The sequence below is a fragment of the Delphinapterus leucas genome, chromosome X (assembly GCF_059928025.1).
Source record: "Delphinapterus leucas isolate spDelLeu-1000000601 "Yukka" chromosome X, BTC_Dleu_Yukka2, whole genome shotgun sequence".
NCBI lineage: Eukaryota > Metazoa > Chordata > Mammalia > Artiodactyla > Monodontidae > Delphinapterus > Delphinapterus leucas.
In genome coordinates, this window is record NC_143150.1 from 28,744,223 (window position 1) to 28,756,459 (window position 12,237).

Below are 12,237 nucleotides of genomic sequence, written 5' to 3' on the forward strand. Positions count from 1 at the left end.
GAAGCCCTGAGACAAAGTCAGAAAGGCCTAGAGGGACCTACTGGAAGAAGTCTGTCACTCTTATCAAACTGGGCAATTTAGTTTACATAAAAGTGTTCTGGAGGAATGTGTTTTGTCACCATGTGGAGGGACCACTTCAAGTACTGCTGATCACCCAAATGGCCATCAGAGTGAAAGAAAACCCAGATCGATTCATGCTTCTCACATGAAGCCAACTGTTCAAGAGGACTGGACTGTGGTTCCCACAAAGAACTTGAAACTTAAAGTTTCTAGAATAAATGGTGTTGGTACTGAAATTTTCTAGAATAAATGGTGTTGGTACTGAACTCAACTGAAAGGAGGTATTCTAATGAACTTATTACTATTCTCAGACTGCCTTGTTGTCTTATTCAAAGTATTAGTGAATAGTAGTATAACAGTGAATTAGTTGTTATTTCAGTTACTGTAAGAATCACATTTTACTAGAAAGCAAACAGGTTATTTGTTATACCACTCTCTTTTCTGTACGCCCATAATGGTTCCTACAGTTACACATTTCTCATCAGCTCTAAATTGTATTCCCAGTATGGACATGGCCTGGACTTATGAATCCAACAATCTGATTTATTGACATAAAACATAGAACCATATTCATTACTAACTTTTTATAATATTAAAGTGAAAGTAACTAATATGCATCCAGAGACTCAAGCCCCAAGTTTGGCACAAATAATGTTTTGTTAACTAGCTTGATTGGAAGGGTGGTATACAAGAGCATCTGATTAACAGAAAAACAGAAATCTGGCATTTATGGATAAAGACTACAGAAGACAGGTATAATGTCATTGTTAATCACTTTGGGATACAAGTTTTTTCCAGTCCTAGTGTGGATAAACATGCCTGTTATAGTATTATAGTAGTTAATTAAGTACCCATGGATAACTACCGACTTAGACGGAGGTGAAAAATGGCCCATAGGTTGGGTTTGTCCGCAAGACTTAAAATGATTAGAGGCATGTACACTGAACACTGGAAGTTGAAGGGGAGAATTTGCCACCCCAAAATATGCTTCTTTGAGGTAAGGATTATCTTGAGCTGCTTACTTTTAAGAAATAGCAGATATAGGAAAAGCTATTAGTAGAGGGGAAGTTCCCCTTTTGTAAGAGATATTTACATCTATAAGGGAAATCTCCATTCCTAAAGGTGTCTCCCTCTCTGTACCAGGAAAAGGAAGATGATTAAATCTCCAGAAACTTATCAATGGAGAAAGCAGCAACTTAAATCTGCATAACAACTATACCCTCCTTTTCTGTGTTTTGCCTGCTAACCTCCCATAACTGCCCCACCCCCACCCCAACACCTTTTGTCTTAGCTGGAGATGGTACGTAAGGTGAAGACTTGGGCCATTTTGGAGAGTTTTCCTGGGTCTCTCCCATGTATATGGGTGGTATACATGTTATTCAATTTGTTTATTTTTCTCCTATTAATCTTTTATTACAGGGGGGTTTAAGCCAAGAACGTAGAAGGGTAGAGGGAAAGTTATTTTTCCTCTCCTACGAAGTTTAATCTACACCCTTCAATGGTTGGCTCATACTAGGACTTTGATACTAGGTAATGGCCATAGGTGTCTTTGTGTTTTATATCTGGGAGAAATATTTGGGAAGATAGAATAATTACAGAAGGGTCTAGTTTATTCTGTAATTATAATGTTACTTCTATGACTGATGAGAACTCAGGGGAAATTTATTGGGCCTTAAGAAAAACTCAGTTAAAAATTTAGATTATCAGGCTCCATAGTTAAACTACTCATTAGACTTAGATTGGATGGAATATTATAAAAAACTACAAAATAATACTCAAGTAGTTGTTCGAAAGCACAAAGATATAACAGTTTGTAAACTTAATGTATGACAAAAGAGAATTTTTGTGCCGTTTTTCAAGAATCTGCTTTAACCATTCACCATTAGTATGATATACTTAAATTTTTTTCCCCGAGGCAAATATTATACTAATTTTTTCAATTCATTCCGTTGTAATTCTGGTAATTGCTTTTGTATTTTACTATGGCCTTACAATGTATACTTAGACTGTTTCTGGAGAAGGATATAAACGGTGTAAGGCCAACTGGCCCGAGGCAGGGGAACACAATCAGATTCACAGGTTTCATCAGACCGAAATTCTCCGGACCACCCAGTTCCAGAAACTGCCCTGGAGACATTCCAGGCCACCCAGTTCCAGAAACTGACCTGGAGACATTCCGGACCACCCAGTTCCAGGAACTGACCTGGGGACTTTGCACCTGGCCCAGCCTTCCCGCCTTTCGAGGGGTGGGACTAACGGTCCCCTAGGATACCCGAAAAGACCACCAACTAAGGAATACCCTGCACCCTCCCAGATTCACCACACCCCTTTCCCTTCTTCCCCTATAAAATCTTGCCCAACCCTTGCCCGGGTGCGACTTCTCTGGCCCCTTTCTCTGGGACCAGTGAACCTCGCCCGGGAGCGCTCCCTAATAAAGCTCACTTGAAGCTTTCCTCTGTTTCGCAGTGCCGTTTGTTAAGATCCGACCTTACAAACGGCATTGTAGATAATTAGAAACCGTAGTTTTACTAGAAAATACCAACAGAACGAGGAAATTGTAAGGGTAAATAAAAATCTAAAAAAATTTAATTTTTCCTTAGTGCAAAAAAGGAAAGAACTTTTCCCTCTCCCTTTTCTTTTAGCATTTCCTTCAGAAAACTTGAGATTATAAATGCTCTCTGCCTCTTTGAGATGTATGTATTTTTAAATGTGAAATAAAGTTTCTTGCCAGTTTTACATCCCAGGAATATCATTCTTGGGGGCCAAGGGACCATCTCCTTGAAAAACATCAAGAAGGGTAGTGCCCTATTTCCATGTCTGTGGCAATTTAGCTCCAAGATGCAACTTTCTACTTGTCAAAAAGATGAGAAATTTTTCCATTGGATAGACAGTTATCATGTATATAATGGATTGTATCTGCTTGGTTATATAAAAAGAGTAAGATTTCTTTTTTGTTTTTACAATCTCTTTAGGGGATTGCCTGTGATATGCATCACAGTCTGGTTTAATGCTTATTCAAGAACAGTATTGTTTTATTATTTTGTACGTTTTGTGGAGAGGTTTCTTCCCCCTAGGGAGGAAACTATATCAATGAAATCTAATTACAACTTCCTTTGCCGTTTTTGGAATACAAATGGATAGATTTCTCCCTAATTTATCCGTAGAGACACACATATATCAGAGTAAGCAAACAAATAAGCAAGTGAGCAAGCAGTGTTTCCAAATTAAGGGGATGTAACGAGGAAACCACCAGATGTTACTCATTTTCCCTTAATGAAGATATGCAATTTTAGGAACAGAGCTCAATGACTTTGGCCTACCTTCTTAAAAAACAATAGTAGTAATTTATCAGTCTCCTCTCTTCTGAGGAAAAGAGCATTTGGATTTCGCATCATACATAATTTGAACTCATGTCTGTCTGACTCCAGAACCCAGTGAGTCTGGATTGAAGATCTAGCATTGGAAGGAACTGAATAAGCGTGAATAGTGAGGGTAGACTGCTGGGTAATAATTCAACGCAGGTGTGTTAGATGCCATCCCTTTCCTTCTTCTAATCATGCCTTGACCTTTCCATTTTTGAGTTACTGCATCCAAGGCAAAATTAGAAATAGTGCCAGGAAGAAATTATTTTTAAATCTAAAAATTTTACCAAAGCAATATGTGCTCATGATTTAAAAAGTCAACTCCTAGTACTGCAAGGCACATATATAAAAGCAGCAGTCCTCCTACCTGCCCTCATCACTCCTGATTCCTATTCCCAAGAGTTATTTCTTCTGTTATTACCTTCATATTTTAAAATGTTTTATTGGTTTTTCTTGATATTTAACTTTTAGCATTATCTATTGATTTCATACTATTCAGTATAAAGATTTAGTTATCAAAATCTTTCTCCTCTCAGACACAAACACACACACATGGACACACGCACACTTCTTTTCCTATTATCCCAATATATGGATAAATCAGTAATTACTATTTACATCTATAAATATTGTGCACAGCCAGCTGAACTATGTACTATATTATTATTTTCTTTTTGCTATAGTCTGAATGTTTGTGTCTCCCTAAAATTCATACGTTGAAATCCTAACCCCTAAAGGTGATGGTATTGGTAGGTAGGAGTCTTTGGGAGGTGATAACAACATCGTGAGGGTGGAGCCCTCATGAGTGGGATTAGTGTTCTTGTAAAAAGAGATCCCACAGAGCTCCCTAGCCCCTTCTGTCATGTGACAATACGACAAGAAGTCTGCAATGCAGAAGAGAGCCCTCGCCTGACCATGCTGGCACCCTGATCTTGGACTTCTAACCTCTAGAACTGTGAGAAATAAATGCCTGTGGTTTATAAGCTACCCAGTCTGTGATATTTCGTTATAGCCTGAATGAACCAAGGCACTTTGTTACAAATTCTGTTTTTCTTTGGAATTAAAAATGTGCTCATATTTGTTTTAGTTTTCTATGTAACTTTCATAGTCCCTCTATAGAGTTGTAAGCTTTTCTTAATACAGGAAGGCACAGGAATTTGTCTATTCTACTTTTTTTCTTGGAGACATCCCTCCTAAAGTTTCCCATCATGCCATTTCAGTCTAGACCAGTTGCTCTTTAGTTCTGCTGTATAGCTGTTATCCTGGAGCTTCCCTTCACTATCATCAAACAAACAGAAAACAAAAAAACACTTTCTCTTCTGTACTGGTTCTGTATTCTGGATCCCTTGGTGCCATCTTTTTGGTTTACTCCCTTCTTTCAGGTGGAGCTTATCCTTTATTTTTGAGACCTTATGTGTCTCCAATGTCTTTAGTCTATCTTCATATTTGACTGGTATAAAGTATAGCATTCATGGTCAAAAATAATTTTCCCTCAGAATTTTGAAGGCATTCATTCCTCTTTTACCTTCTAATGTTGCCGTTGAGAAGTTTAATGGTATTCTCTTCTGTAATTCATTGTATGTTTCACATTCTTTCTCTCTGAAGGCTTTTAAAATCTTCTGTCCATTCTGGGTGTTCCAAAGTTTTGTGCTTTGTTGTGTGCTGCATTAATCATTGTGCTGGGCCTTTGAAAACTGTGAAGATATGACCCTTAAATGTAGAAATTTTCTTCAATTATTTCTTTTAATTTCCTACTCTTTATTTCCTCTCTTCTGTGAAAGCACTATTGAATGACCTGGATTGATCCTATATTTAATTATTTCTCTCCTACTGTCTATCTCTGTCCTTTTGTTTTAAGTTTTAGGAAAAATTTTTTGAACTTTCTTCCAATCCATAACTTATTATTTTATCTTATATATAGATATGAGTGTATGTATATGTGTATATACATAATTACATATACATGTACACATATATGCATATATTTCATTTCTAAGACATCTTCTCTGATTTTTCCTTTTCTTACAGCATCCTTTTTCCTTGTTCATGGATTATATATCTTAACTCTCTAAAGATATCCTAGTTCTAAAAAAATGTTTCCTTCTGTTCTCTGTATTATCTGTTTCCTACCAAATTCTTTTGTTTGCTTGTTTTTATGTTTCATGTTGGAGGCTCTCCTCAAAAATACCGTGGTTTGTGACTATATATTCGTATTTATGAGTGAGGCATTTAAAGCTAATTGGGAAACACTTCTGACCATGATGGAATAACTGATAACAGACGTGCTCTCCTGCCATAAACAGCTAGAAAATTATACAAAACGTATGAAACAACTGTTTTTCAGACTTTGGACTAGAGGCAGTACAGGTCTGTGATCTCTGAGAGAAGGGAAACAATGATCATCTCAGCTTTCTGCCTAGAGGCACTTTTCAGAACTCAGAATAGGAAGAAGGTACCCAAGCAAAGAAACAGAAGTCTCACTGAGTTGAGGAGCTAGAGAACATAGTTTGGGGAGTCTAAGGCAGCTGGAGTTTGTAGTGCAGAGTATCTTGAAATTGACCATGTTTGGAGAATTTATACCTTGGCAATCCGCAAACGCTACAAATCAGGGTTTTTTGTTTGTTCGTTTGCACCCATGCTCCCAAAGTGCCTGTTGGTAAACATTTACCAGCATGCTCCCGGTAATATCCCTTGTCCTTAAGTATACTGTGACTTAGAGAAGTGAGACAGAACAGAGAGTCCAGAAATAGACCTACACATATGTTCAATCAATTTCTGATGAAATTGCCAAGGTAATTGACTGGAGAAAGAATAGCCATTGCAGCAAATGGTACGAGAACAACTGGAAAACCAGTGGAGATGTGAAATCCAAATGCTCTTTTCCTCAGAAGAGAGGAGACTGATAAATTACTACTATTGTTTTTTAAGAAGGTAGGCCAAAGTCATTGAGCTCTGTTCCTAAAATTGCATATCTTCATTAAGGGAAAATGAGTAACATCTGGTGGTTTCCTCATTACATCCCCTTAATTTGGAAACATTGCTTGCTCACTTGCTTACTTGTTTGCTTACTCTGATATATGTGTGTCTCCACAGATAAACTAGGGAGAAATCTATCCCTTTGTATTCCAAAAATGGCAAAGGAAGTTTTAATTAGATTTCATTGATATAGTTTCCTCCCTAGGGGGAAGAAATAAAAAGAGGAGAGAACACTTTCCCTAGCTAGAATTTTTATCTTAAGCTCCCCACAGAAGTCTGGCTCTCAACTGGGGGCAGGAGGGAGTGGGGGAGGCCCTTTAATCAAATGAGTAATTCCAGCTGTGGAGTTCAGTACCATCAAGACAATTTGAAGAGTCCCACCTTCAGACAGAAAACTAGAGGAAGTGTGGCTAATATCAGGATATTTGGGGGTTTTTCATTTGATAGAGAATGATAGTAAAGCTCTTAAATGAGCGTTTTAAGTTAAAATGAAATACTTAGATGTGTATCTTTAAGATTCCCTGATGTGACTGATTTTCTTTGATTAGCTAACCCTAGTCCTGATCATATCAGATAAGAGGGCCTTTCAATTTCCCATTGCAATGCCTCACCCCATCTCACACAGACACACCTACACACACAATTACTGGCCTAGGCTCTCAACATTCTTTATGTTTCCCATATTTTGAGGTAACCAGTTCTGCCTGTTGCACTGTGAACTTCCTCCTACACTCTGCAGCTGAGTCTGTGCCTGCCTCAACCCCCTTATGCCAGTCTAATTGCAGATCTCAGTCTTTCCAAGTCAGCCCCTTCCTGTTTTAAAGATACAACACTAGTTCTGACCTCTGTGGTATTGCAGAATATATCTACTAGCCCTTCAAGCTCTTAAAGACAATCAACTCCTATCCACAGATTTTTTTCAACTCTTTTTCATGTGTGAATTCACTACAGAAAAGCTGCATTTAACTTGGCTTTCTTTCAAGGAATGTAATTACTGGATTCATTTTAACCAAATACCATTATAACAAAAATACTCTAACTTGGATTATCATGGGGTTTGTACTTCCACTGCAGTGATTTTCAGACTTTAGTGTGCATAAGAATCTCCATAGGGGTGGCTAAAATGCATATTCCTGAGCCGCATCCCCCCTCAAGAGATTAAGTCAGTAGGTATAGTGTGAAGTCCAGGAATCTGCAGTTTATCTAAGCACTCAGGTGATTCTAATGTCAGGGGTGCTGTGGACCACAATTTGAAACACCATGCTTACTAGCTTGTCAATAAAGCCCACATGGATCCACTCAAGTAATAGGAACACAAATTCTCCTTTCAAGTACTTTGAAGAATTGTACATAGAAGACTGCTTTTCCCCTCTGATGGCATTAAATGCAAAGAGAAGGAAATCAAGAGCTATACTGCTGGCTCTGTCCCTTTAAAAAGCATCGCTATTCTGAAAATGGAATGTTTGCTTGCTTCCTTCACGAAGAAAAAGTTCTGCTTGCCGTGGGAGTAAAAGGTGTTATGATTGCAAAATGTGTGTTCACCAGACAAATTCTAGTCCTTTCATATGGCTTTAGACAATGCTCTCTTTTAACTGTTTGTACAGCACTTCAAAATCCTGAGGAGGTGGTTTCAGTGTGGGCTAATACCAGTGTTATTTAGAGAACATGCAAACAGAGTCAAGACAGAGCTGTTCAAGAGGACAGAACCATGGCCTCCCCAGCAATAGGGACTTGCACTTGCTGGAGCCACTGAGTCATCATGGAGCACAGACTGCCCAGCTCTTTTAAAGGTGTGGGAAGTAAATTACTTCTCAGGCTCAAACACCAGAATCTGGCTCAAACACTCCATGGGATGCTCTCCTACTCCGAATTCTAGGCTCTCATAAGATCCCAGGCAATGACAGAAATGAGAATTCATCGAAGCTCTGACACTTTGCTGGCTCTATGGCCTTGAGCAAGTCTTTCACTGCTCTGAATTTATAGAATTAGGATGGTAGTGTTTACCTCACAAGATGGTGGCAAAAAGTTTAGTTTATGAAAATATGTAGCATAGTACCTGACAGTAAACCACTGCAACATTTATTTTTTCATTCCTACCGCATAATTTGGCCTGGGGTCAATGCCACACCAATCCCTCAATGGCAGTGAGTATTCCCAGCCACCATTTAGCTCAGGGCAGCACCCTTTTCCAATGGACACTATATGCCATTTAATGTAGTTGATTTTATGGTCTAGCAGTTAAGAACAACAGTTGGGTGTGGTTGTCAGTTACCAGTGTGACAGAGTAGCAAGCAGATAATAGATTTTAATGCTAATTGAGAATTCTTCTCTTTTCCTTAAAAATTCCATTTTGACTCACTTATTTTCACAGTATATTAATGAAGTTTAAAAATTATATATAGCAAATTCTGTATTTACCAATCAATTAAGGCACGGGCTCTCAACAGTGTAAGGGAGGCTTTGCAATTTTCTGAAAACCTGATGAATGCTATGAATCCTCACTCTTTCCTCTGGGAAAAAATATACATACACATCAAATTTCATAGTTTATGGAGGTTCACAGACTCCCCACAGACCATCAATGAAACCCAGGCTAAGAAGCCCTGATATAAATATCATCACTCACCACTCTTTATCTAGTAAAAGAGGAGCCTAAGACCCCCTAATCCTGAGAATAACATGGGAACTTCTCTATGAAGGCTGTTAAAACCCCACAGAAGATTTGTGTGGGCTCCTTTAACAGACACTTGGGTTCTCAAAAGGACTACATATGGCATATGTCTAGGCAATGATGAGGTTGCCATGGTGAGGTGATTAAGAATTCAGTTTCATAGTTTAGCAAAAATGTCTTCCAGCTTCTGTAAATCAGGCAAAGACGGAAGGCAGGGTAGGGAGAATAGTCCAAGGAAAACAAAGTTTTCTCGAAAGGCCTCATCCAACCTTTAAGGGTCATGTTGTCCACAGTGCTTAAGTCATATTGCAATTATGCTCGAAAAACGCTTCTGCTCCACTATCAGGCACTGCCCACTACCTTCCCGATTCTGCTTTTTCTAATGGGGATTTCAGAATATCAACTTGCCAGTGCTCCGATTCTCAGATATCAAGAGTCAAACAGTAAGAGTTCTATTTTTCGGGTGACAAGCAGCTGGAGGAGGCAAGGATGAAACAGGCAGCATACAGTAAATAACAGGAATTAGACATCAGGCAAAAAGCAAATGTAAACTATGTTCAATTAACTTCTATTATTACATATTTTTTAAACTTTCAGTGTAGGCATGGCATGGTTATTCATAACCCTGCCTCCTACAGAGAGGTATGTTTTAAGGGTCTGAATGCAGTATCATTCAGATATAAAGATAACAATCTTGGCCTTCTCCCAAGGAAACATGAATGAAGAGTTGCTCCTCCGTAAGAATCATCTCCACTCCTTCAACCCTTGTAATTAAAGATATGCTTTTAAGAGAACAATGGTCAAGTTAGGAGTGCAATTTGTGGCCAAAGAACAAGACATATGTGGCTCACGTATGCTATGTATGTGGTTTATATGCATGCCCTTGACCTCATTAGCACAAGTCTGTCCTCATCAGCCTCATCTGAGGAATCAAATGCAAACATAAGATTTGTTACTTTCGCTAGAGAGGGATGATATCCAGGGAGAAACTTAAAGAGGTCAATGGTAGCTCTGGGGAAAAAAAAAAGGTGACTTTTAAATTAATTGGTAAATAATGAATTGAAATAGGCAAGAAAAGGAAAAGTTGAAAGAGAACCTCAGAAATGAAAAAATGGGACTCATCCTGTTCTAATACTCAGCTAACACAGGAAAGTAGCTCTCAGCTTAGTAACTTCAGCAATGAGATCCAATGAAGGTACCCAAATGACAGTTATGTCACCTGTTCATAAGACTTCAAGGATAAATATAAACTTTTCCACCAATAAGTAAGTTAGGCTTTCAAGTTCTCAGGCGTTGGTCCTGCATTTTCTGCTCTTCTCTGGCTATATTCTCTTCCTAAAAGACCTCATCTAGTCCCACAGCTTTAAACACCATCAACACACCAATTATTCTCAAATTTATTTCTCCAGACCTGACTTCCTCCAGATCTGTATGCTCAACGGCCTACTTAATCACAATTCCCAGGGTAACTAATAAAATAACCAAAATACATACAGAAAAGGAAATGAGGAGGGAATCAAAATGGTACAACAGGAAAGAAATACAAAAGAAGAAAGTATTGGAGTAATTAAGGAACAAAAATAATAGAAGCAATATAGAAAACAAATAGCAAAATGGCAGAAGTTTTCCTTAATAATCTTTCCTTATCAATAATTAGTTTAAATGTAAATGTTAAACTCACCTATTAAAAAACAGATTGGCAGTGTGGATTTTAAAAATGATTCACCTATATGCAGACTCACTTTAGATCCAAGACAGAAATAGGTTGGAAGTAAAAGGATGGAAAAAATATATTCCATGCATACAGTAAACAAAAGAACTTGATTTGACTATACGAATAGCAGACAAAATAGACGATGTCAAAAATTGCTATGAGACAAAAAAAGACATTATATATTGGTAAAAGGGTCAATTCATCAAGGAGATATAACAGTTACAGACATATGTGTACAAACAAAAGAGCCCCCAAATATACGAAACAATCACTGACAGAACTGAAGAGAGAAACAGTTCTACAATAATAGTTGGAGACTTCAATACTCTACTTTCAATAATGGATAAAACATCTAGACAGAAGATCAATAAGGAAATAGAGGACTTGAGCAACAGTATAAACCAAATACACCTAACAGACATACAGAACACTCCTTCCAACAACAACAGAATACACATTCTTCTCAAGTACACATGGAATATTCTTCAGGACAGACCATATGTTAGGCTACAAAACAAGTCTCAATAAATTTTAAAAGACAGAAGTCATACAAAGTATTTTCTCTGACCACAATGGAATTATTCTAGAAATCAATAACAGAAGGAAAACTGGAAAATTCACAAATATGGGTAAATTAAAACAACACACTCTAAAACAACCAATGGGTCAAAGAAAAAAAATCACAAGGAAAATCAGAAGATACTTGATACAAAATAAAATGAAATCACAGCATACCACAACTTATAAGAGGCAGTGAAAGCAGTGCTCAGAGGGAAATGTATAGCTTTAAATGCATACATTAAAACAGGAGATCTCTCTCAAACCAATAACCTAACTTTATGCCTTAAGATGTTAAAAAAAGAAAACCAAACCCAAGGTTAGCAAAAGAAAGGGATTAATAGAGCACAGATCAATGAAATACAAAATAGAAAATAAGAGGGGATCAATTAAACCAAAAGTTAGTTTATTGAAAAGATCAACAAAATTGGCAAACCTTTACCTAGACTAAGAAAAAAGTAGAGAAAATCCAAATAATGAAAATCAGAAATACAAGAGGTGACATTATTCCAAAACTTACAGAAATAAAAAGGATTATAAATGAATACCATAAACAATTTTATGCCAATAAATTACCAGGCTACAAAGTTAAATGAAATAGAAAATATTAATAGACCTATGACAAGTAAGGAGAATGAGCCAATAATCAAGAACTTCTCAACAAAGAAAGTCCAGAGGGCTTCCCTGGTGGCACAGTGGTTGAGAGTCCGCCTGCCGATGCAGGGGACATGGGTTCGTGCCCCGGTCTGGGAAGATCCCACATGCCACGGAGCAGCTGGGCCCGTGAGCCATGGCCTCTGAGCCTGTGCGTCTGGAGCCTGTGCTCCGCAACGGGAGAGGCCACAACAGTGAGAGGTCTGCGTACCGCACAAAAAAAAAAAAAAAAAAAAAAGAGA